General features: G+C 40.0%; 1 protein-coding gene and 1 pseudogene across 1 annotated transcript in view; both read left to right on the plus strand.

Moving 5' to 3' along the window:
- LOC102861291 (interleukin-1 receptor accessory protein-like 1-like) overlaps positions 1 to 27188 on the plus strand; it is a 1697309-nt gene that overhangs the window by 130370 nt on the left and 1539751 nt on the right. The gene's annotated exons all lie outside the window — the stretch shown is intronic.
- Positions 24883 to 25443, plus strand: LOC102867667 (annotated as a pseudogene).

The following is a 27188-nucleotide window of genomic DNA, read 5'->3' on the forward strand; positions in this document are numbered from 1 at the left end:
GAATTGGTATTATTCCCTTTTAAAAATAAAAAGCAGATAGTGCTAGAGGTGCTCTGAGGCTTGACAAAAATAATCATATTTATACATTATCTGTACTTTAACCCATGTGCTCTGAAAAGTACAGCTAGCATGCTCCTTGGAGGCAAAGATGACCTAGCTTCATCTCTCATACTGTGGACGTGTTGCTAGGAGAGGCCATTCATTCGAAAGGGACACCATGCTTGGAAAAGTCAGTGAAAGAAAGAAAGACCCTCAACAAGACAGACCGACACAGTGACTACAGCAATGGGCTCAGCTGTATCAGAGAAGAGGGAGATATCACAGGATAGGATGCGTTTCAGATCTATTGTTCATAGGATCACTACAAGCCTTACTCAATTCAATAGCACTAACAACAAGCTGCTTATTTAATTGGTGCTTGAAATTTTAACGATAAATTATGTGTAACCTCTACAGAATGAGTGATAATGAACATTACCCATATATCAATACCACACAGCCAGTCTTCTGAAGGTTGACATTTCAGCAGAAGTATCTCTATTTCCAGGCTTTTTTTTTTTCAAAGTATAAACTGCTGATAACTGTACAAAGTGAAAGACACAGAATTATTGACAAAGCTGCAATGCGAACCACATTTCAGGCCTGTTATCAGTATATCATCAGTTAGATTGAAAAGGGAAACAGAAGACTTTAATTATTATCTATATCTGGTGGTGTAATGTGCTATATGCTGTGCTGGTAACTGAAAGGTCAGTAGTTTAAATCCACCAGTTGCTCCTTGGGAGAAGATGGACAGGCTTTTAAAATAATGAAAAGATATTTTAAAATAAATAAGGGAAATGAGATTTTTTTCCCACTGGTACAATGATTTGTTTATTTGTCAATGCTATATAGTTAAGCTCTACATGTGGGCTTTGACAACAGTCTTTATCAGATTCGAAAGATAATTTTTGTATTTTCTTTTTCAAAATTTTAATTTTATATTGCTTTGCTTTGAAGATAATTTCTATCTCAAGGTCAAATACTCATTCAAAAATATACCATGATTTTCTCCAAGCTGAATGAAACTTTATGACTATTGCCTGAAAACCCTATGAACCTGTGCCAAGTAGGAGAAATATTTACATGTGTTTATAATTGATCACAAATTTTAAGGGCAACACTTTAGTGACTTGGTTAGATTCTTGGCTCAAATACTCACTACCTATGTGTACTTGGATAGGTACCAGCTAACCCTCTAATTCTATATAAATCAAGAATTATAACACCTACCAGTTAAGCTTATTGAAAGAATTTAAGCTAAAATATGTAATATACCCAACAATGCTTTGTCACGCTTGAGGCATTTGATAAAAATAGTTATTATTGTTATTATCATTATTAAATTCCAAGTATTTCTTTTGCTACTTCTGAATACAAATATGTACACACAGAGAGGCACCTGGGAACGAAATACTTACATGTCATCTAGATCTTTTATTTGGATAATGGCTTCTGTTTTATAAGGCTGAAGGAAAAATACATGAAAAAGAAATTAGCTGTGATTGTGGAGGTGAACTTTTTTTTTGCCTAACACACACACACACACACACACACACACACACCATTGCCTTCAAGAGGATTATGACTCATAGTGACCCTGTAGGACAGTGTTTCAGAGGATGTACATCTTAACAATAGCAGACTTCTCTTTCATCTGTAGAGAAGCTGGTAGGTTCGAACCACTGATCTTTCATTTAAGAACTCAATGCTTAACCTACTGTCAAGCGTCCTACTGTAAAGGATCCTCATCAGCAACAAGAGTATGTTAATAAAGCATAGTAATGATTCTCTTTTGTGGCTGAAAATATTTCCATAGAAAATGAGGAAAGTATGTGTAGTGTTCTAGGCACTGTGTTTTAGGCATTGTATTGGGCCCTGGGAATAAGAAGAGGGAAAAGATTCAGTCCTAGAGATTGTTGTATTTTCTATGCAACATGGGCCTACTGTCTTTTCCAGCAAGTTATATTGGTGAGTAAACTATGTGCTCAGTTAGGGAAACAGATTTCTACCTGAGAGAACCACATTTTATCACAGTATAAGCATACTGAAATGTAAACAATAGGATGTGAGGGTGATCTGGCTGTGACATCTGTCACCCCACTGATCGCCAGGGTTGTAATGTAAACAGTAAGCTTGTAATCTGCAATGTCCCTTGCTGTTGATTTTAACTATAAATTTACAGAAGCATGTTTCTCTTTCTGGGGGAAAAACCCTCACATACAGAATAGGAAATTCAGAGAATCACAAATATAAGGTACTTTAGCTTTTATATTAAAGGCTGTTATTGTCCAACTCAGCAACTAGAATCCCACGTATGGTGCTTGATGCCTTTGGAATGAGATTGATGTCAGGCATGTGTTTGTCAAAACCAACCGGATTTTCAATGGGATATATTTGGGATATATTCAGGCATTCAATTTGGGATACATCTCCTATACTCAATTTGGGATATATTCAATTCATTTGGGATATACTTCATGCATTCAATTTCTCCTCTATGTAGGTTTCCCATTGGAGTTGTTTATATACTCTCTCTTTATTTCTCCAACTTATTCACCTCATCATATTTTGACCTTGTTTCCTTTATTTGCAGAAATACTTCTTGGTGAGATAGTCATGAGCTTATTATTGTCAAATCCAGTGAGAATTTTCCATTCTCCTTGCTTTTGTCCTTCTAAAAGCTTTGGGCATTTGACCATTCTACCCTACTAACTTGACAGAATATTCTTCTGTAGTTCCTCTCTCCTTTCGTTCAACTATATATTCTTCCATAGTATGACTTATTTTCTTTTGGGCACTGCCACTTACTTGGCATGTGTAGATTTAATGACCAATTTACAGCAACTAAGGAATCTCTGACGGTATAGTGTGTAGGGCATTGCATTGCTGACTCAAAGACTGTACCTCTCTAGTAGTTCGGATTCTCCAACAGCTCTTCAAGAGAAGTATAGGCCATTTCCTGTTATGCCGTCAACAGTGGCAATAGGTTTTTATCAATCAAGATAACAAGATGGCCAGACTGTGCTGTGGTAACAATCAACCTCAAATCTCAATGGATTAAAACAACAAAACTTCTTTTTCACTCATGCTTTTTGTCCACTGTTTGCCAAGAGAATAGGTCTGTCCTGGTGATGATGAAATCAGTTTGCTTGTTGGAAGCAAGGATTGTGAAGCTCCATCTCAGATAGTTTGGACATGCTACCAGGAGGGACAAGTCCTTGGAGAAGGACATCATGTTGGGAAGAGAAGATGAAGTCCCAGAATGAGATGGATTGACACTATGACTTTAGAATGGGGTCACGTGTGTCAGAAGTGGCTCAGCATAGGATAAGGTTATGGGCCATTGTACATAGGGTTGCTTTGGGTCCTGGTACAAGACAGCACATCACAACAGCAATAACTTGTCCACAGTGAGTCAACTGGAAAGTGTAAATCAGGAAATACTGACTAATGGATCATCCAGTTAGTATCTGTATTGTTGCTAGTCTGTGTTTGAAAGGTAGAAAAGCTCTAGAGTTTTCACATAAAATATTCTATGATTCCAAACTGAAGTAACATGGAACTAATCACGTGACTACACCAAAATGTCTTCATGTTCATGGCCCTGGATTACAGAACTCAATCTTAAAATATTTGGGGTGTGCCAGTTATATCTTTTTATTTTAAAATACTTGCATCGACAGCAAGAATAAATGCACCATTTCCTGAGGAAAACATAAGTTCCATCAATTGGTGTCTGTGAAGAAGTATGTGGCGTTAGGATTACAAGAAGCCCCATGACAACTTTGCTTGCTGAAAGTGAGGAAGACTTAAAGCGCTTTCTGCAGAAGGTCAAAGACTGCAGCCTTCAGTATGGATTACATTTCAACATCAAGAAAACAAAAATTCTCACAACTGGATGATATAGGCAACATCATGATAGATGGAGAATATATTGAAACTGTCAATGAGTTCATCTTTCTTGGATCCACAGTTTATGCACTTGGTACAACCAGAAGATCAGGAGATGTATTGTACTGGGAAAGTCTGCAGTCCAGGATCTCTCCAAATTTATTGAGGAGTAATGATGTCAGCTTGAGAAATAAGGTGTGCTTGATTCAGGCCATGGTCTTTTCCATCATTTCTTGTGCTGCTTAGAACTGAACAGTGAATAAGGATGGCAAAAGAGGAGTTGATGCTTTTGAATTGTGGTGTGGGAGAAGAATACCGACTATGCCATGGATTGCCAAAAGATAAAACAGATCGGTCTTGGAGAAGGTGCAGCCAGAGTGCTCCTAGGAGACAAAAATGATAAAACTTCACCTGACATACTTTGGGCATTCCTTAAAAAGAGAGATTACGCTTGGGAAGGTGGAAGTTCAGTGAAAGAGAGGACTATCCTCAACCAGATCAATTGAGACAGTGCCTGCAGCAATGGGCTGAAGTGTGTCAGAGACTGTGAAGTTGGCACAGAATAGGACAGGGTTCAGATCTGTTGTTCATGGGGTTGCTGTGACATATATTGGACTTGACAGCCCTTAAAACAACATGAATTGGGATCCCATCAATTCTTGGGGACTTCTATTTTGCCAGTGCCTTCAGTGCATATTGAACTTTTTCCTTCATTACTATTGGTTGTTGATCATACGCTTCTTTCTTAAATGGTCCCAAGTCAGTTAATTATTTCTGGCATGCTTCCTGGATCATTCAAGGTTTTGCCCATAACATCTCTCAATATTGCAATTTGAAGTTTTAATTTGTTTTTGAATTCTCTAAGCTTGAGAAATGCCAAGTGTGTTATCCCTTTTCATTCTCCAATTCCAGCTCTCTGAACATACTAATATATATTATATATAATAAATAATGTATATAGTAGTATATATAATAAAAGAAATAATATATAAAAATTATATATATATTTATATATGTATTCTTAAGCTGCTTTTGAAATCTTCTGTGCATCTCTTTTACTTCAGGGTCTCTTCCCTTTGTTTTGGCTTCCTGATGCTCTAGTGTAATTTGTGTCATCTCCTCCAAAACTTTTGGTCTTTTCTTTCTCCCCTGTCTTTGTAAAGGCCTTTTGTTCTCTTCATGGATGATATCCCACAACACGTCTAGTCTCTGATCATTAGTATTCAGTTCCTCAAACTCATTCTTGAGATGATTTTTGAATTCAGGTAGTGTAGATTCAAGGTTGTATTTTTGTACAAAATTTTATCATCCAATTCCCACCCTCATTACATTCTCCACAGCCATATTTTTTCAACTGCCAGTTGTCTTTGTTTCCTTTCCAGTCACCAATTATGATTTCTACATCTTGATTTCATGTTTGATGAATTTCAGAATGCAAAAATTGGTAGAATTCATCACTTCTAAATCTTTTGGCTTTAGTGAATTGGTGCATATATTTTAATAATAGTTTCATTAATGGGCCTTCTTTTTAAGCATATGGACAGTATACTATCACTCACAACAGCATTGTATTTCCAGATCTACCCTGAAATATTTCTTTTCATAATGAATGCAACACCATTTCTCTTCAATTTGTCATCACACACATATTAGATCCTACAAATAGGTCTGTCTTGGAGAGGGTGAAACCAGGTTTCTCCTTGGAAGCTAGGATTTTGAAGCTTTATCTTACATACTTTGGGCACGTGGTCAGGAGAGACTGGTCCTTGGAGAAGGACATCATGTTTGGAAGGGTAGAGAGACAGTGCAGGAGAGGAAGATCCCATATGAGATGGATTGATACAGTAACGGTGGCACTGGGGGTTGTTGTGTCGGAATTACTGAGACTGTCTCAGGACAGGCTTCAGAGACGCTGAATATAGGGTCACTTTGAGTCACAGGCTACTTGGCAGCGTATAACAACAATAACATTATTGTCTGATTCAAAATGGCCAATTCCAGTTCATCCCAACTCACTAATGCCTGGATGTCAACACTTACGGATTCTATTTAATTCTTGACAACTTCCAATTTCCCAAGATCCATACTTCTTGCATTCCATGCTCCAAGTATTAATGGATGTTTGCAGCGGTTTCTCCTTTTTTTTTTTTTAGACTTGTCACATCAGCAAGTGAAGGCCTTTCATTGGGTGAAACTTGACTCCATCTGCATCAATAGGGCAGGCTCTACTTTGAGCACATAGCTCCACCTCAGCCACATTTTGAGTCCCTTCCCACCTGAGGGACTTCTCTTCCAGCACGGTATTCAGTGGACTCTCAAAGGCCTGTTTGTCCAGAAGTAGGTGGCCCACTCTGCCTCTTAGTCGGCCTCAATCTGAAAGCTCCACTGAAACGTGTCCACTATGGGGCGACCCTGCTGGTAATTGAAATACCGTTAGCGTAGTTTCCAGCATCTCAGCCAAACACAAACCACCACCATAAGGCAAACTTATAGATTAGTTGTGGTCCTCCCATCTGAAAGTACTCATTTCTGTATCTCTCAGGATAGAGTGAAGGATGCGGCAAGTAGCAAACAGTCCTAAAATACTCAAATTTCAGTTGCTGAAAGCAAAGGAAAAAAAAAGCTTTTTTCTCACCCAGAATACACGCTCCATTTCCTTTGTGGGCTAGCTTGGGGCTCTGCTCTGTGTTGTCTCTACTCTGGGATTTTCACTGATGGCACAGCCATTATCTAGAACATTACTGATCATTATGGTAGAAGAAATAGCATTGAATAATCTCCCACTGGTAATTAAGTGTTCTGTTCAAAAGCAATATGTAGCTTTAACCGCTTGACCAGAACTAGCCAGTGACCGTACTTGGGCAGTTAGCCACCACTTTGCTCTGAAGTTCCTCCTCTACCCTTATCAGTCTTGCTCCATTTTACAGAAAACTGAATTTCCCAGGATTTTGTCCACTTTGTGTCCCTGGTGGATTCAGCCTTTGAGAACAGTGGCAGAAGCATGGAAAGTAGAGAAAGTAGATGCTTTATTGCCTCCTTTCAGCCTCTCAGCTTTGGAAGTCAATTCCAACAGCACCTTCTATGTCTCTGTGATTTCTGTTCTACCAGGTGTGGTTCTGACTTCCACAAGGTGGCCCCAGGAGCTGGGCTGTAGTAATTCTCTGTATTAATTTCTCCAAGCAAGACAGAAGACGGTCAGTCTCCTCTTGTATGATTTACAGCCTCTGAAAACGTACCCTAGGCATCAGTTCTAACTTGACAACACATCACAGCCCCTGAAAATTCTTATTTGAGATGTTGGTTTCTGTTTTTAATGAGCTCTTGCATGATAGTCGAGGTTAGGCAGTTCAGCACTGCTGTGTACCCCAAGGACAGATAAGTACTTGGTGAACAGCTTTCATCACTGCTGTGCGTTGGAGACACTAATGCCAAATAATAAAGCACCCATTTGTTCTTGCAATTAATGTCAACTGGCCTCTTTCTTTGTTCACATATCTTTAGTGGTTTCAAGTTGTTCTTAGGAGAACTACACCACTAACACAAGCTTCAAAGATCTACCTCCAGCTACTTCTCAAGATTAATCTCATACCAAGTTCAGCTCAGCCATGTGGAAACCTCGAGAAGGAGTGGCATCTGCTTCCTAAACCACATACCTCCAGAAACTCTATGAACTTTGATAAATTCCAGTAGTTATAGGAAGGCTTCAGGCCTTTTGTTCATAGGGTCGCTACGAGTCATGTTCGACTCGGCGGCATTCAACAACGTCAACAGCAGCTCCTTTGTAATTATTGCTCCTTTCTGACTCCTAAAACAAGCCCGAGAATATGCAGCTACCGTAATCTGAATCAATTTTCCTCCTGCACAGCCATGTTAATATCTATTTGTTGCTGAGTACCATCAAGTAGGAACTGACCCATTGGTGACCCTCCAGTGGGTTTTCGGAGGCAGTAATTGCACGGGAGGAGATTGCCCATCCTTCTCCCATGGAGCAGCTTGTGGATTCGAGCTCTATACCTCTGGCTTGACAGCACAGTTCCCTATCACTAAGCCACTGAATGTTGCACACTTAAAAATCTTGTTATACACTCTCAATAGTGCCATGTCCCTGTCTCAGAGGAAGAAAATGCGCACCATTTCTACAGCTTATGATTTTTACATTTCTTTATGTGATTGTTTGATTAACCATAAGCTGCCATACTTGTCTGTACTCCATGAGGCCAGAGAGAGTGTTGATTATGCTAACATTGAATTCCTAGCTCCTATCAAAGTCTGAGACATAATTAACACTCAAGAAATATTTCATTATTGAATGAATGAAAGCCCTTGGCTTCTCTCCTTCTTCCCCTGCATTTTATTTTCCATTTCCCTCCCTTTTTAATTGTTTATCTATTGTTGAAGATTGACAGTTTAGGTACACTGAACAGTTCATTCCTAAGCCGTAATTATTAAATACAGCAGTATTTTTTTCTGCTTCTGGTTTTATTCAGACAGGCTATTTATTATAATGGGCAACTTGCCATAGTAGAGAAAGTACAGGTTTCAGAATCAGAATGAACAGGTTTTGAGCCTGAGCTTTGCCACTGGCTTACTATCTGACTAGGATACTCCAATTGCCTTCCTGACCTCACTTTCATCTTTGGCAAAGTAACAGAATAATAACAATAATACAGAGCTTATAGGATTACAACTCTGGTGGCCTGATGGTAAGAAGCTGTGCTATAATCCCAAAGGCATACAGTTCAAATCCACCAGCTGCCAGCTGTTTCACAGGAGAAGGATGGGCATTCTCCTCCCATACAATTAACTGCCTCTGAAAATCTGCTGGAATGTTAGCTATTGGTCAGTTTCAACTCGAAGATACACAGCAGCAGCAGCAGCAGCAGCAGCAGCAGCAGCAACAACAACTATTCAGTAGTAGTAATTTTGACATTCTTACCAATTTTTAAGCATTTAATAAGGAAAATCAAGCAGCATAGATGATAGGAAAATGTGTATTATGAGTGTCCACTGTTCATATATAACATTAAAATCAGCTAGTTAAACAGACTGGACAGACAATGCAGTGTACAGTTTGGGACAGTTAAAAATGTAGTTCTTATAGTAAATACGTTGTGACAATATTGTAGATGTACATTCATGTATGTGTGTATTCTTAAGTGAACTCTGTTGGCCTAGTGGTCAGAAGGTACACTGCAATCCCAAAGGCACATGGTTCGAATCCACCAGCTGCTTCACAGGAGGATGAGCAGTCTTCTGAGTAATTTACTGCCTCTAAAAACCCACTGAAGATCACCTATGAGTCACTTCCAACTCCACAGCACACAGCAGCAGCAACAACATTCTTAGGTAGATATTTTGTAATTGTACGCAGCGGTGTCCAGTTTTTTCATTAACTATTGTATCGTTTCGCACCCTTACAGTTCATGATTATTTTTAAAGCGTTGTTTATTCTATAGAAAGATAATTTTAGTGGAACGCCTTGCTCACTTGCTCCGTAGAAAAAAATGTAGAGGAGAGAAAAAGTGTGTGCTCATTAATGGTGCCCCTAACAATGTCTGTCTTTGTGGGGGTGAGAATTGATGTCATTTTTGGCAGCTACACAGCTGACACTGTTCTGTGACATGGCAATGTATCCCAGTACATGCCTAATAGAAAAGCCTTTTCCAAGTTGTAAACAACTCTTCACAAGGCTCCCTTGCCAAAACTGTGTTTTGCCATCCAACAGGAAGTGAGCGATACAGTTCTTTCCTTTTTACTTAAAAAATAAAGTACATACCTTTAGTGATGTATTATTCTTTTAGCCATCTGCAAATGTGCTGGCCAACCTAATCGCCTGGATTAAATTGTTGATTTTTAGAAATTGCTGTGATTATCTCATTATGCTTTTGTCATAAAACGACTCTATTTCATGTAGCAATTAACTTGAGGGAATGTCATCTTCAGGCCCACACTGAACCCTGCATTTTGACGAAGCCCTACTTTAGAATAGCAATAAAACACATTTTGCCCATTTGCAGGTATTTCAAGTATCAAATTGGATGAATCTTTTTAATTTTCTTCCACTGAATTGAGTTCAAGTGAATTTGATAGGATTATTAGGGTGACTAAGTGTCTGGAATAACAATGATGACTTACAGGAGGAACCAGCAGGGCTCTTTTGACAAAGTTTACTTGTGACAAAAGAGTTGTCTGAGACATGTCACTTATCAAATGGAAGCTCCACTCCATGGTCTAACTGTTGAGTCCTTCCCTGAGTGTAGAACTCAGCCTATTTTACTTCTAAGGCATTAGATACGTCTTTTCAAGAACTATTAAAATATGCAAGACAAGGTGTGCTGGTTAAGCAATGATAGCTACTTGCCCAGGAGATAAATTTGTAAGAAGAATTCCCCAGGGCCTGTGGGTTAGTTCATCTTCCCCACCTGTGGTTGAATACCTGCCTGGTGACACTGTCTGAACATGTGCTATTACCTTCCTGCAGAGAACCTTGTGTGATGGCATGCTTCTTGCTTTTCCTCCAGAAACACCTTTCTCAGCTCCACTTCTTGCAATCTTTGACTCTTGTTACCTGGGAAACAAGAGAACATTCTCCTTCGCTGCACTTCATTTTCCTGCCTTCTCATCTAGGCCAGCCCTGTGCGTTGCTTCAGACCTGCAGTGAGTGGCTTGGATCATTCCTACTCTGTCCTTATGGTTTAAACCTGTTCACAATCCTTTGCTCACATTCCTTTGACCCACCCCGTGAGGTTGACCAGGTGTTCTAATTTTATAAATTAAGTATCACTCTTGTTCCACAGAAAACTGAGTTAACATATAACTCATTCTGGCTCGATCCGCCATGCAGGAACGACGTTATTGCTTCCTAAGCCACATTCTAATATGTGGATTACACATGTCAGCACATAGGCAAGAGGTATGAACTCGGGAGCTTTTAGCGTATTAATTGGACTCCGAAGAATTCACTAACGGTAATAAAAATTCTACTTGTTAGCTGAGATAAATAGGGAGTACAGCTGTCCTTTTCTTAGGACAACTAAAAAAAAAACAAAATAGAACCCGAACATAAACTGGCAAGCAGGCAATTAATGGGAGATTACTCATACTATGGGATTTTGAAATCCCATTCAAATTCACTTAATTATATATAGTTCTACCTAAGACACTACTTCAGACATAGCACATCCAAGTTTCAGTGGAAGATTTCAGATTGTGCTCTTTATGTATTATAGTTATTAACCATGTGTCTCTTGCATTTGAAATGATCATTTTCAAATCTGTCATGTCTTTTAAATTTTTTTATTTTCCTATTAAATAATAGTTTAAAAATTTTATATAATATGTATCTCTGTGTACTGAATTACAATCTTATTTAAGAAGGCTTTTCTTGTCCTTTGGATTCTTCTGTGCTACCTTCTTGGTTTTATTTTTTTATATCTTTTATCTTTTGGTTTTTAAAAATGCTGTCAGTCTTTGATCAGGATTTTTAAAATAGTACTTTAAATTGAGGTAAGTTTCCTCCAGATGGACAGACAGTTGTGACTGTAACATTTAAAGCACAATTCATCATTTTACCACAGAATTAAGCATGTTTACTAAAAGAGATCCTTCTTTTATAGATCTAAAATGTCTCCAGTTTTATTTCATCAAGTTATCAATTATACAGTCAAGAATATTAATTGCCTCGTACTTTCCTCTGGTTGTGAAAGGGGAGCACGCTTGTGCATGCAAGCGAGAGTGTGTGTGTGTTCACCATTGTGACGTAACTATTGCTACTTAGACATGCAGACTTTAATGAGCATGCCAAAAATCACAGAAGCCTGACTTCTGTGGATGACTGTTACTAAAGTAACAAAGGGGTTTTGATACACAACAGTCTTGAGGTTCAGTTTCCTCTGATACAAAATGAGCAAGTTGAACGTAGTGCTGTCCAAAGCCTTTCTAGTCCTCAGACATGAAAATAGACTCTCCAGTGTTTTGCAATACCCACATATCCTGTTATTTTCTGCCAATAGAAATGTAAAAATAACCATCGTTTAAATAGATTGAATGAACATGAGTAACTGAGTAGCTTGAGCTCCACCAATCTGGATTAAAGGTTGAGCAAGAATTGGTGATCAGCTCCACCTGTTCATATTTGTGCTCATCTCCGAATAACTAACACATCTGTGATGTGTTGGTTGGTTGGTTGTTGGTTGTTTTGTTTTTTTTTTTCAAAGATATGCATCCTTTGCTCTGTAGTTCTAACTGGTATCTGTCTCCTTTGAATTAAGGTGAGGGGATTGAAAACTCATTTTGATGGAAAAGGTGAATAATGTCATTGCTGAAAACAGATCTTAAACTACACATAAAATTGGATAGCATAACATTTTGCAGGGAAATATTCATTTTGCTGAGCTCTGACGTTGACAACCTCAGAGATGTTCAAACTTTAATCATAGTATGTACAATGTGAATACGTATTACAATTTTCATCCTTTGGAATTTAGGAGATTGCTGTTGTTATGTGTTGTCGAGTCAACTATAATTCATAGAGACTCTATGAACAGTGGCTCGGAACCCTGCCCTATCCTGAGCCAATCTCACTGTCTTACACACTTGCCCCCTTTTCCATAGTCACTACATCAGCCGGTCTCATCCAGGGTCTTCCTCTCTTGTGCTGACCCTCTACCCTTCCAAGCATGATGACCTACTTCCAGATCTGGTTCCTCCTGGCATGATGCCCCAAGCTATGTGAGATGGAGTTTCAAAATCCTTACCGCCAAGAAGCAACCTGATTTCACCCTCTCCAAGATAGACCTATTTGTTCTCTTGGCAGTCCGTGATATGTTCAAGACTCTTCTCCAGCACCACACCTCAGAGTCATCTATTCTTTTGCTGTCATCCTTAGTGGTCCAGCTTGCATATGCATAGGAAGCCATTGAGAAGACTGTGGATTGCTTAGGGTTGAATCACCTTGTTGTTGTTGTTGTTATGTGCCGTCGAGTCACTTGTGACTCATAGCGACAACAGCCCTAAACTCCGCTCTGTCCTGTGTCAATCGCACTGTCTCTGACACTCCCATCCCAATTATCCCAGTCACTGAATCAATCCACCTCTCTTGTGCTGTCCCTCCACCCTCCCAAGCATGATGTCCCTCTCCAAGGACCGGTCTCTCCTCACAACATGTCCAAAGTATGTTAGACGGAGCCTCAGAATCCTTGCCTCCAAGGAGCTACCCAGGTTAACCCTTTCCAGGACAAATCTGTTTGTTTTCCTAGCAGTCCATGGTATTTTCAATACTCTTCTCCAGCACCACAGCTCAAGGGCATCAATTCTCCTTCTATCCTCCTTGGTCATTGTCCAACTCTCTGATGCATAACAAGTGATTGCGAAGACCATAGCCTGTATCAGACGCACCTTAGTCTCCAGAGAGACACCATTGCTCTTCAGTACTTTGGAGAGGTCCCTAACAGCAGACTTTCCCATGGCAATGCGCCTTTTAATTTCCTGGCTGCTGGTGCCAAGACTGTTGACAATGGAGCCAAGGAAACTAAAGCTGTGTACAATCTCAATCTCTTCACCATCCATCCTGATGCTGCCAATTGGTCCAGTGGTGATAATCTTTGTCTTCTTGACATTGAGCCTCAATCCATATTGTAGGCTGCAGTCCTTGACACTCTGCAGCAGGCGCTTCAGGTCCTCTTCAGTTTCAGCAAGCAGGGTTGTGTCATCTGCATAACGCAGGTTGTTGATAAATCATCCACCAATCTTGACCCCACATTTCTCCTCATAGAGCCCAGCCTCCCGGATAATCTGTTCTGCATATAGGTTGAAAAGGTATGGAGATAGGATGCATCCCTGGCATACGCTGTTCCCAATTTTGAACCATGCAGCGTTCCCTTGCTCTGTTCTGACGACTGCCTCCTGGTCCAAGTATAAGTTTCGCATTAGAACGATCATGTGTTCTGGGATTTCCTTCTTCTCAGAGTCAGCCATAGTTTGTTATGATCTACACAGTCAAATGCCTTTGCATAGTCAATGAAACACAGATAGACATTCCTCTGGTATTCCCTGTTTTCAGCCAAGATCCATCTAACATCAGCTACAATATCTCTAGTACCACAACCCATTCTAAACCCAGCCTGGACTTCTGGTAGTTCTCTGTTGATGTGCTGTTCCAGTCGTTTTTGGATAATCTTCAGTAGAATCTTGCTTGCATGTGAAATCAGTGAGATTGTTCTGTAGTTTCCACATTCGGTTGGGTCGCCTTTCTTTGGGATAGGAACACATATCGATCTCTTCCAGTCAGTTGGCCAAGTGGTCGTTCTCCAGATTTCTTGGCACAACCTAGCTTTGTTACAGTTCATGAATATGCCTGGAATGATTCATTTTCATGTTTCTGCATCATGATGAAAAAATTGTTATAATTGATTAAACAAGGTAAAATATCCTCTGCTTCTTTTGATGTAGTGAATAAGTATACAGTCTTTTACAGGTATATACTTTTTACAATTTATATCTAGTGTAGACATATTCTTGAAATTAATTCATTGAGATGATGATGGAAGAACTTCTTTGCTATGCAAAGCCTCAGAGATATCAGGTCAGTCTTCAATAAATGTCCATTTCATTGGAATCACATATATTATAATTTAGAACAAAAAATGGAAATTACCAGTTAGGTAAAGGAAGGTCTTCATTTTCATGGATAACCATATTTTATATCATGTAGAAATAAGTTTAAACACCCAAATTACAGTTTATGAAAAATCTCAGGATACAAATGTTCTGCTTATTGTCTCTTTCATTTGGGGAGTTTAACAGTTTTAAAGCGTGAAACAGATTCATTGTCAGGAAATGAAGGATTTTTTTACTCACATTTCTATTGTCTTTAGTACAACACACTGACTCATTCTCTCATCTAGTTCAGTCATGATTCATAAATCCACAGGCAACAGATGGTTCATGTGAGATCATGTAATCCCTTTGAGACAGAATGGTTTTCTGTCTGGGTTCCATTAGGAAATATCTACCTCGTAACTATTGACACCTAACTTGGTAGTAGTATCTGCATTTTAGTAACTCTTTCAACAAAGAATGCCCTTCGTTTCCCAGGCTACAAATGTTACGCTTTCAGTACACTCAGCAAGAGTACCATGCCCAAAGGAAATGTGCAGTGGGTGTGTCTGCTGCCATTTTTAATTTGAGTGAAAGTTTTCTAAGCTTCCCTGGGAGAAGAGGCTGTTTCTAAGTTGTTACTATAATAACAGCATAGCTCCCCAGTGGGGAAAATCCTCTTTCAAGTGTATAAACGGATGCATGGAGATGTGGGTGATATTCCCTGAAAGCATAACTGAATTGGCTCAGATGGACATGTCCGCCAGATATTTTCTCAGAACTGTAACGTCTCTAATTCAGCCAGAGGAGTTAATTATGGCCAGATTAAGATGGCCTCAGCAGGTGGTTAGTTCAGACTCTTGCTCCCCTCTGTTTGTCGAAGAATCATGGTTGGAGAAGGGCTTGAGTAATCTTGTTTTACTGACAGCTGTCAACTGTTAAATAGGCCATATGCAATGAAGGGTAAAGTTGCCATCGACTGGCAATGAACCATATGTAAATGGTGAACAGAGTGACAGACAGGTGAACACTTAGAAAACAACAAGGACAGACCCTTCAAATGATTTTAAGAACGAGTAGTTAAAAATAGGGTATTAAAAACTGTCACATTCATTCTTCCTTTGGTTCACTTGTTTTATTCAGTCTAGGGTCTAAAACAGGACAATGGAACGTTTTCTTAGATATGAAAATGCCCGAAGTGGAAGACTATATGCCCTAAAGAGTCATGATTTCTTATTTAAATAATGGAAGGGTAACTAGTACTATTACATGTATCACTTATTCTGAGAATTTTAAAAAAAGTAAATCAGATTTAAGTGGAAGACAGTGTGTTATCTATTGCTGCTGCGAGATACCACAAATGGATGGCTTTCACAAGTAGAAATGTATTCTCTTACAGTGTGTCATAGCCGACCATCCATCGGGTTTTCAGGGGCTGTAAATTGCCCTTCGCCCCCAGTAGTACAGCCTATGCATTTGAACTGCATTCCTCTGAGTTGGCAGCGCAACTTCTTACCCTAAGTCAGCAGAGCACTCCTCTTAGAGTTTAGGAGACTAGAAGTCCAAATTCAGGATGGCAGCCCTAGGGAAGTTTTTTCTCTGTGAATGTCAGGGTTCCAGGGTTTTCCCAACACAGTAACGTAGAGCCAAAGGGATGTGTTCCACTTCTGTTCTCTTGTGGTAATACTGAGTTTCCCTTCTCTTTCCTCACTTTTATCCCTTTTTATAGTTTGTGAAATAAAATTGCTATAGAGCCACACTAGAGCAAAGCTCCGATTAACACTAGATCAGAGCTGTGATGGATTAGAGTATTGAATTTACGTTTTAATCCTTTTACAACTCTATAGTTTATCAGACTATGTTGTTATGTGTTACTGAGTTGGCTGTGATCTCTGTGAACAATGACTGTGAACCTTGCCTTATCCTATGCCAACCTCATTTTCTTAGACACGCCTGACCTCATTGGCACAGTCTCTGAGTCAATCCATGTCAACCAGGGTCTTCCTCTCCTGTGCTGACCCTCCACCCTTCCAAGTATGATGTCCTTCTCCAAGGACTGGTCCTTCCCTGGCAACATGCCCAAAGTTTGTCAGATAGAGCTTCAGAATCCTTGTCTCCAGGGAACAACCTAGCTTAAACCTCACTAGGACAGAATTTTTGGTTCTCTTGGTACGTTCAATACTCTTTTTACAACACTACAACTCAAAGGCATTGCTCCCCCACCCCCATCATCTTCTTAATTGGTCAGTTCTCAGAAGAAGACCATGGCCTGGGTCACACGCACCTTAGTCTGTAGAATCGTTTCTCTTTAGCACTCTGGAGAGGTCCTTGACAGCAAATTTTCCCACTGCGACTTGTCTTTTGATTTCTTGACTGCTGATGTTGATTGTGAATCTGGGTAAGGTGAAATCATTACAAAACCCAATCTTTTCTCTATCGTACTGCTACTGAGTGGTAAGGATCTTTGTTTTTTTGATGTTGAGATGCGACCATATTGAAGGCTGCAGTCTTTGACCTTGGGGGTAATGAAATCAGACCATGGGGAATAATTAAACAAACAACTGCCACATTGCATAATTTCCCAAGTATATGTTTTTAGGGATACAATTAAGTCCAAAGCAGACATGTTTCTATATCTAGTTGCTAGATGGAATAAATTGTAAATAAAATGAAGAGTTTGGGGAGACTGCTTTTCATAAAGACTATTTGAATATGCAGTGGCCTTTTCTATGGAATGAGAGGACAGCTTTCTATAAGCTTAGATAGGAAAGAAATAGCTTCTTGAAAGGCAAAGTTTATATCCAAAGCAATATTATTACTTACCTTAAAGTAATATTGTAATAATTGCCTGTATAGTTGCCAGTCATATAGCTTAGGCTAATAAATTTTACCCTCACATTCTTTTTTTTTATTGCACCTTAATATTCTTATGAAGTAGTTATGATCATTGCATTTTTAGTTTTAACTTTCTATTGTACTTTGAAAGTGGATCAGGCCAATTGGTTTTCCGTTCAGTCATTCGTACAGGTTTTGTTTTCTGACATTAATTACAATCCCCACACTCTTCCTGCCTCCTCCTTGTGGTTCTTTTTTCTATTCATCCTCCCATTCTATCCCTTCCTGCTCTCAGAACTTTATCCCTGGATAAACACTGTCCTTTTGATCTTGGGTGATTGATTTTTCTGAGTGAGGACCTCCCTAGTATTGTTCACCTTGTAAGCCTATTATTTTGCTGAATTAAACCACAAGGTTCAGTTTAATTCATGGTGCAAAAGGTGGCTAAGGACTGTATCTTGGGGCGGTGGGGGGGGTATTCACCAGTGTGTGTTTGATCAATGAGCCAGATTATTTTTGTGGTTTTTATTCTGTATTCAACAGTCTTTGCACCAGCAGCCAGGAAATTAAAAGACGTATTGTGACAGGAAAGCCTGCTGTTAGGGACCTCTCCAAAGTACTGAAGAGCAATGGTGTCTCTCTGGAGACTAAGGTGCATCTGATACAGGCCACGATCTTTGCAATCACTTGTCATGCATCAGAGAGTTGGACAATGAGTAGGGAGGATAGAGCTGTGGTGCTGGAGAATGATCCTGGAGAGGGTTAAACCAGGCTACTCCTTGGAGGCAAGGATTCTGAGGCTTCATCTGACATACTTTGGACATGTTGTAAGGAAGGACCAGTCCTTGGAGAAGGGCATCATGCTTGGGAGGGTGGAGGGACAGCGCAGGAGGGGAAGACCCTCTATGAGGTGGATTGATTCAGTGACTGGGGTAATCGGGATGGGTGTGTCAGAGACAGTGAGATTGGCACAGGATAGAGCAGGGCTTAGGGCTGTTGTACATAGGACCGCTATCAGTCACAAATGACTCAACAGCACATAACAACAACTCTGCCTAGAGCCCTCTAGTGTGGTCCCTTTTAGATTGGTTAGTGATGACAGCCAGTTACCATCTAGTTCTTCTGGTCTCAGGATAGCAGAGGTTGAATGAGGTTCACATGGTCCGTCAAGGCTATGGAAAATTTTTTTCTGTACATCTTTTCTTCTTCTTAACCTCCATAAACAGACCAGTATTTGCAGCTTAGATGAGCACTCCCAAGCTTTTAAGACGCCAGTTGCTACTCAGCAGTGGAGAGAGAGAGAGAGTGTGTGTGCGTGCGTGCATGTGTGTGTGCGCACTATGTGAAGCCAAATGATCTTACTTGCCTTGAGACTCTGATCTTGAGATTTTAGAACTAAAATCTAGTTCTCTCAGGGTGTTTGATTATGATGATGAACTTTCCATGACTTTGATGGCTGTTTTCTGTTCTACATATATTGATACATTGATGGAATTTAAAAATATCCATGTAGAAACATCAACTTATTTGACGATCTGTGGTGATGTTTACATTACTTTGAATTTTTTGAAAATGTGAATTGTTACAGCAGTGCTGCAAGGCTGCTTTAGGATGTCTACAAAGCAACAAATGTTAAATGCCTTGACAGGGGGAAGTGCATACAGCATGAAGGTACTGAAAGGAAATATTTACAAGCAACAAACAAGAAGGTAAATATTGTCACATGCACAATCCTGTATTATTAGTACTATCAAATGTTAATCTATAAGGCAGACAAACAAGAGGAACAGATAATGACCAGGTGAAGGGAACTACACCTGCATCCTTTCATAAATGAGGAAACTGAATGCCAGAGAAATTAATTCACATGCCCAAGGTTACATACACAACTCAGTTTTAACTCAGTAGTCTGGCTCTGGAACATACTCTTAATCTGTACACCAAAGTGAGTATGATTAATTCAGAATCAAATTGATTATGCCCATTTTTGGCCCAGTTTCCAATTATTGGACAAACTACTCAAGTGGCAATCATGGGGGATGAGAAATGCCTTCAAAAGGTTTATTTATTACACAAAAAATGAGTAGATGAATGCATTGCATTTACTTAGGACGGACATGTTTTTATTCTGTCAAAGTACTGTTGAGTGATTCCTTTTAATATTTTCAAAATGTGAGCCGTGGCAAGAATGCTACAAGGCTGCTTTGGAAAGCCCACAAAGCAATAAAGTTTTAATGCTTTAACCTCAGAAGATAGTTTCTGTGGAAATTACTTTTATCGGGTCTGATTCCAGTTTTGGAAATAAAACACACATAAAACCTAAAGAGAAAAGGACTTGGGTTTGTATAGAGGAGTGGGGGCGGGAGGAGATTCCACCTCCAGCTTCTTCCCTGCAGCCATTCAGCCTGTGTGGGATTAGAGCCATGTGGCAAATTCAGTGATGTCATTGAGTTCCTTTTGTAGGAGGGGGGAAAAGTAGAACAAAAGTTTACTTTTCAAAGGTTGCAAAAAGAGGGTAATTAAAGTAAATAATGGAACAAAATGAAGGTACAAACCATAACATAATAGATAACAAACACCTTTAGGTCAGTAAAATAAAGGCATATTAATCTTTATAAACAACCCACTTCATCCTGTGTATCTTCCAGTCTTAATAATGAATAAGAGCAATAATGACCAAATCCATTGCTCTGTGACTCATCACAATCTGAGCTGGTAAAGAATCTAGGGTTTTTTCCTTGGCTGTAATCTTTACAGAGGTCTGTCTTCCATGGAGAAACTCCTTCCCCATTAGCACCACAGAGGGACCAATTCGGTCTGATGGCTATCCTGATACTTGAAGTTGAATCACATCTTTTATTTAAGTTTGATGTTTAAGTTTTTGTTTAGGTTTGAACAAAACCTTGAGGTAAGAATTTGGAGACAGATTCTGGGTTTGCTTTTACTATATAGCCAGTTGCCTAGGGACCGCTACTAGTTTAATAAGAAGTTGCACTGCTAGCCCAAATGCATTGGTTTGAATTCATCAGCCACTCCTTAGAAAAAGATAGTCAGTCTCCTCCCATGCAATTTGTAGCCTCTGAAAACCCACTGGAAGGTCATTTATGAGTGGATTTAAACTCTTCAACACATAACAATAGCATAGCAAGTTGTTTTGTGGTACTTAATGTTGTTGTTAGGTGCTTTCACTTCAAGTATGAGACTCATAGTGACCCTAAGAACAACAGCTCTGAATCCTGTCCCATCCTGACACAGTCCTTGGAGAAGGACATCATGGATCCTCTTTTCCAAGCCTGATGTCTCTGTCCAAGGAACAATAAGAAGTTAATAAATCATATGAGAAGCGGGCCTTTAGATATTCCTTCATAGTTACAGGGGTTTCAATGCCCACACTCACTCAGTTTTTGGTCTTGGTTTGTTTTGGGTTTGGTTTTTGTTTTAATAGTTGTGGTTTGAATGCTCTAGAATCTCATTATTCTTAGCCAATGAGATCTGCTATTTTGTTATTAACTAATTTAGAAATGTATTGTGGTAAAGATATTTGTATTTTTAAATTCTTCTTAAGACATACAATTCAGCAATATTAATTCCATTCACTGTGTTGAGCTACCATCATCAGTTTCATTTCCAAAAGTTTCATATCAACCCTTCCATGGAATTCTTTCCCCAAGGCCCTGCCTGGTCACAACTAATAATCTTTCGTCTCTATGCGTGTGCCTGATCTAGCCATTTTACTTATTAACTCATTTTAAACAAAGACTATGCTATTTTTAAAAAAATATATACATAATCATAGAAAACAATTGTAAAAAATTTTGAACCTTTGAAAAAAAGAACATTTTTTGGCAAAAATATGTCTTGAGGCTATTGTGCTGACTGGCACATATAGAAGTACTCTAATTGGTACTTTAAACTCTCAGAAAACTTATAATACAACTGACAGGTTTTCAAAAGGAAGAAACTCTAGTACATCAAAAACCCAATGGCCTTTTCAAATAATCATTTCCATGGTAGCATTAGACAAAGGGAACTTGCTTTAAATATTGTATTCTCATCACACACTTTTTAGAGCTTTGTTGCCTCACTAAGTCATCATTAATGAAAAAAGCAGAATAGAAAAGCTAGAGCTCTTTTACCTGGATGCTACATTCTAGCAGTTAAGAAATATTTCCCCTCTTACATTATTGACAAAAATAAGATCATCACAGGACCGTCACTCAACATTTTAACACCGTTCTACAGATCCATGTTTCCTACTACAGTTTCTTTTACAGTTTTGCTTCTCTATTGTAATTTCCTGGCCCTGGGACCTAAAAAATGATATCAACAATATTATAGCTAATAATAGAGACTCAGAGTAGGTGTTTGTTTAATCTGAAGTCCTGGTAACCCTTTCAGTTTGTTTGGTCAGAAGACTCCCCAAGATCCTATTGCTACTTAGCTGTAGATGTCTACTCCTCTTACCGTTGTATCAGAGAAGCTGAATCTTGAATAACAGAATTTGCTTGGTTCAACTTTCAAATGCTAATGTGATGGTAGAACTCTTTAGAGAGCAAGTCGGGGAGTTCCACTCAGTAGGTGTGCACTACTGAGCTACTTCCTTACCAGGTTTGAGTCCACATTTCCTCAGTAGGTTTAATGGTTGTGCCCGCCTCATAAAATTGATGTAAGTTTTTCAGGAGGTAAACAGTGTGAGAACAGGTTCGTTCACTGCCTGGCATGTGCTGTTGTTGTGTTGTTAGGTGCTGTCCAGTTGACTCTGAGACAGAGTGATGCTGTGTACAACAGAACCAAACCCTGCCTAATTCTTTGCCATCTTTATGATCTCCAGTAGGTTTAAGCTTATTCCAGCTGCTGGGTCGGTCTGTATCTCTGAGGGTCTTCCTTTCTTTTTGTTGACCTTCTCCTTTTCCAAGCCTGATGTCCTTCTCCCGGGACGGGCTCCTCCAGGTAAAATGTCCATGTGTTTAATACATGCTAGCCATGACGAGCGTAAGCACATAGAGTGGACTCAATGGTACTGGACAGCAGCAGTCATGATGGTAATGAGATCTGAGTAGTCCTCCTGGATTTGGTAAATTATCTTCCAAATTCCAGTTCCAGAAGATACTGGAAAAATCCCAAGACAGGAAATGCAACGAGAATGCTTAAATAGTACAGGGAGGAAAGATATTTTTATTTAATTTTTTTTAAAAAAGAGTGACCGTGGAAGATACTTCCCCAAAGTGAGTCACGGTCTATTAGTCTCATCAGCAAGATTGATAACCTGCAGTATCTTTGTCCCTGCTCTTTTTCTGATATTAGCATCATCTGTCTTCTCTAAAGCAAACCAATTTTCTAATCTTTTCATAAGTAAAGGTTGCAGACTGCAGTTAAGTGCTTTCAAGTTGGCTCCCAACTCAGTGACACACCATGCCCAGTGGGACACAACATGACGTGTTCTGGTATACAGATGAGACTATTGTGATCTTCATACACAGTTTCCATTGGCTAGTTTTCAGAAATTGATTACCAGGCCTTTCTTCCATGTCTGTCTTACACTGATGCCTGTTTGGCCTCATCTTGCTGCTGTCCAGTCTGTGGCAACCCTCCAATCAGGTTTCTTAAAAAGCTGCAAATCTTAATAGCAGGAGGCTGCTCATCGTTCTCCCTTGGAGAGTGACTGGGTGGATTTGAACCCTTGACCTTTCAGTTAGAATAGCATGTAACATGCTATGCTACTAGAGCACCTTGTTTAGGATCATAGCAATATGATAGTGGCTACAGCTGAAGAACCTTGGCTGGAAATAAACACAGGTTTCTTGCAAGGAAGATGAGAATTCTACCAGTGAACCACACATGCTTCTTGTGTGTCTAGTACTGTCCACAAATGCCAGTATGTCTAGTTTTTCTTCTATTTTTCTTTTTCTGTAGGATATCCCATATTTTTTACCAAGCCATTTCCTCTACTCAAATGTCTTTAGGTTTCAGAAACTATTAGTAGAGACTATTACCTTCCTCTTAGAAGTGGGGAAAGGGGGTCTATGATTGAATATTAAAAAACCCCCATTATTAAAATCAACTATTTATTTCCATGAAACAGTAGCGAAGACTAAAGTTTAAAATAAATGTGGTATTGAATAGTCTGTATGTACCTTGAGATGGCTCCAATCCTTCTCCAAGTTATTAAGCCATGGCTTTGCCTTCGGGGAATTGCATGCCTAATGGTACCCCCCCCCCATTTCCCCCCCACACTCAATTAAAGGATTAGTGACAATGACTAAGGATGGGACAAGAATAACAAGATCTGTTATTCACATGGTCCTGGAGCCATAGTCAACTCAGGGGCCCTACCAATAATTATAGAAACTCTAGCAATTATAAATAGCTTTGCTTTTTCCTCCTTGCTTTTCAAATCTCTTCATGTTGCCTCAGAAAAGTATTATGTGTGTCTTGCTTTCTGTCTTCATTCATGCATTCACCTCTCTGTCCCCCCATACACACTCTCTCTCAGTCCCTCCCCCCTTCTCTTTCTCTCTCCCTTCCCCCCCTTCTCTCTTTCTTTGTCTCTCTCTCTCTCAATGTGTCAATGTGTCAGGATGGTATTGTGGATATTCAGGATGGGGAACTAGGATGGTACAAAAAGCCAATGATAAATGTTTATAATAAACATTACTAATAAATTTAAATAGGGCAGTGTAAGAGAGAGTGGTAAAGTGGTACGGTTAAAATATGAATCTGGATTGTAATAATGCTAGAGTGTTATTTAGGAAAAATTTAGGCTAGAAATGCAGATGGCCTGTGAGAGGAGATAGCACATTTGAGTAACCAAAAAGCTGCTGTAACTGGAGTTACAACAAGGCTGTCAAAGGTAAGAATGGAATAATACCAGATACAGAGGTATTCAGAGTCCAGATTATGTTGGACATTAGCAATGAGCTTACATTTTGTTCTAAATAAAAAGGAAGCCATTGGAACGTTGTAGGTAGGAAGTGTGGCATGATTTGATTTGTCATTTAAAAGGTCACATAGATTGCGTTTGGAAAATGTTTTATAGTGAGCCAGAGTGGGTGTAAGATGATGTGAAAGGAGGTTATTACATTTCTTTTGAATTTGCCGAGAATTGTGACATTGTAATTAGAGAGAAATTGACAAACCCAGGATATATTTTAGTGACATAGCCAATGAGACTAACTGATGGATTATTCTGTTTAGAATCCAGTAGAATGACCCTAATTATATTTGATAAATCTAACCACAATGCCAGTGACAAATCAGAATTAGCAAAGAGAAATTAAGTATTGAATGAGATTTCTTCTCATACAAAAACCAAACCAAACCAGTGCATTCAACCTTAGAAGCATTTAAAATTGTTCATGAATCTCTTTCACAATGTTTACAAGACTTTCTTTTCATCATGCTGGCTAGTATCCCTTCATTGGATAGAGACCTATATGGAAGGACGAATTATTTAGAATTTGCTTTTAAAGGGTATTGTTAGCTGGTATTAGCTGGAGCCAGCTTGCTAATGGTGGACGCATGAGGCAGAGGAGGCAGCGGTGTGGCGCTCTGTCTGTCAAAATGGACGAGCTCAAGCACCAGGTCATGATCAACCAGTTCGTGCTAACGGCGGGCTGTGCAGCCGACCAAGCGAAGCAGCTGCTGCAGGCGACCCACAGGCAGTTCAAGACAGCCCTCAGCGCCTTTTTCCAGGAGACCAACATCCCCTGCAGCCACCACCACCACCAAATGATGTGCACTCCTGCCAACACCCCTGCTACACCCCCAAACTTCCCTGATGCCCTCACCATGTTCTCCGGTCTCAAGGCCTCCGAGAGCTTCTTTGGCGGAGGCAGTTGCAGCCTCATGGCCACAAAGGCCACATCCCCACCACCCCACTTTCCCCACGTGGCCACAGCAGGGAACTTAATGGCACCTGGTTGGCCGATGGCAGCCTCGCCCCCAGGGGGCACACAGCATCAACAGCTGCCCCTGTGGACTCCAGCACCCCCTTCTCCAGCTTCAGACTGGCCACCCATGGCCCCCCAGCAGGCTGCGTCAGAACTGAGGGTACACCCAATCATGGAGGCTGAGAGATAAGGGAGGCCACTCTCCCTCCTGGAGGCCATACTCCGTGGTGGGGGAGAGGACGTCTCCACAGGTTCCCTTCATTCCTCTTGCACTTCCCTGAAGCTCTGGACAGGAGGAACTGGCCAGATGGAGCTGCGTTGGCACCCACGCAGAGGCCAGAGCCGACGCAGCCCAGCCCACCTGGATCAGGTGCCTTGTCATCAGGCGTCTGGTGGACAGAACCTCTGAGAGACCAAACGGCTTTCTTGCAAGGACTCCCTGCCCATCCCTCCCTGGCGGGGCCCAGGGTGCTGAAGAGAAGGGCCACAGCATATCTGTGTCTGCGTGCTTGCTGTGTGGCTGTGTGTATCTTGATTTCTCCAAAAGCATCCAGTTCATGAGGGGGAAAAAAAGGGTCTTGTTAGCCATAGAATTAAGAAAAAAAGATAATAGACATGGGAAACAGGCACCAGACACTGCAATACAAATAAATAATATACATTCCCTATATTTCCATTTTCAATGTGGATTATATCTAAATATGAAGACGATAAAAATCCTCCCCACTGGGCCAATTGACAACATCATGATAGATCAGATTGAAGTTGTCAAGGATTTAATTTTACTCGGATCCATAGTCAACACCCATGCTAGCAGCAATCAGGAAATCAAAAGACATGTTGCACCCAGCAAATACATTGCCAAGGTCTTACTTCAAGCCATGTTATTTTCAGTTGCTTCCTTTGCATGCAAAAGTTGGACAATGATGAAGGAAAACAGAAGAATTGATGCCTATGAACTGGAAAAGAGCACTGACTATCCCATGGACTGCTGAAAGACCAAGCCAGTCTGTCTTGGAGGAAGGGAAAGAGATGAGCTGCTTAGAGGCAAGGATGGTGAAACCTCATGTCACATGAGTTGGGCGTGTTGGCAGGAGGCACCAGATTTCGGAAAAGTGGAGAGTTAGTGAAGATCCTCAATGAGATGGATTGACTCAGTGTATGTAACACTGGGCTTGGATAAGGCAGAGACCATGATAATGGTGCAAAAAAGGGCAGGTTTTGGCATGATGTTGGTTGAGTTTCTGTGAGTTGTGGTCGGCTTGATCACACCCAAGAACAATACTCATTAAGCTCATATTCCAGTGGAGTGGCCACCATATAAACTGTGCAAGGATTCTAGGGAATCTTGGAGGACAGAGACGAAGGAGGTCCTGGGCAAGGATTTCTTTATACAAACTGGAAATTATATTAAAAATTGGAATTTTTAGTGAGCCATAAAAATACATATTGCATGAAAATCATTAGTAATAATAATAATTTAAAATTTAAAAAGACTGGAATTTTTAAAAATTTGTATTAGTGGACACAGAAGCTTCAGAGAACAGTTCCAGGATGGATCAAGGCTCTGAGACATGACGCAGAGGAGAATGACCCAGGAGTGACAGCCAGTCGAGTCTTAATGAAGCAGTAAGTAAAATAATCCAAGAGTTGAGATATGGCTGCTGGGTAGTCAGCAGAAGAATCCTGAAAATACCAGATGTCACTGTAAACATTTCTGAAGGATTTAGACCTTTTAAAGTGACAGGACTTAATTAGCATATTTGAAAATTTGTGCAAGCCCAGGTGACAATGAAGCTCCATCCAAACATACGACTTTCGCACATTGCACACATAACCCGTTTTTAAATTTGGACAATAGCTTTAAGCACTTAAATGTCATCAATATAGTTTTTCTTGGGAAGAAAAAGAGCTCAGAGAAGGCACTCCTTTTCC

Source organism: Elephantulus edwardii, unplaced genomic scaffold (assembly GCF_000299155.1).
Source record: "Elephantulus edwardii isolate Elephantulus edwardi_28Jun2011 unplaced genomic scaffold, EleEdw1.0 scaffold00040, whole genome shotgun sequence".
NCBI lineage: Eukaryota > Metazoa > Chordata > Mammalia > Macroscelidea > Macroscelididae > Elephantulus > Elephantulus edwardii.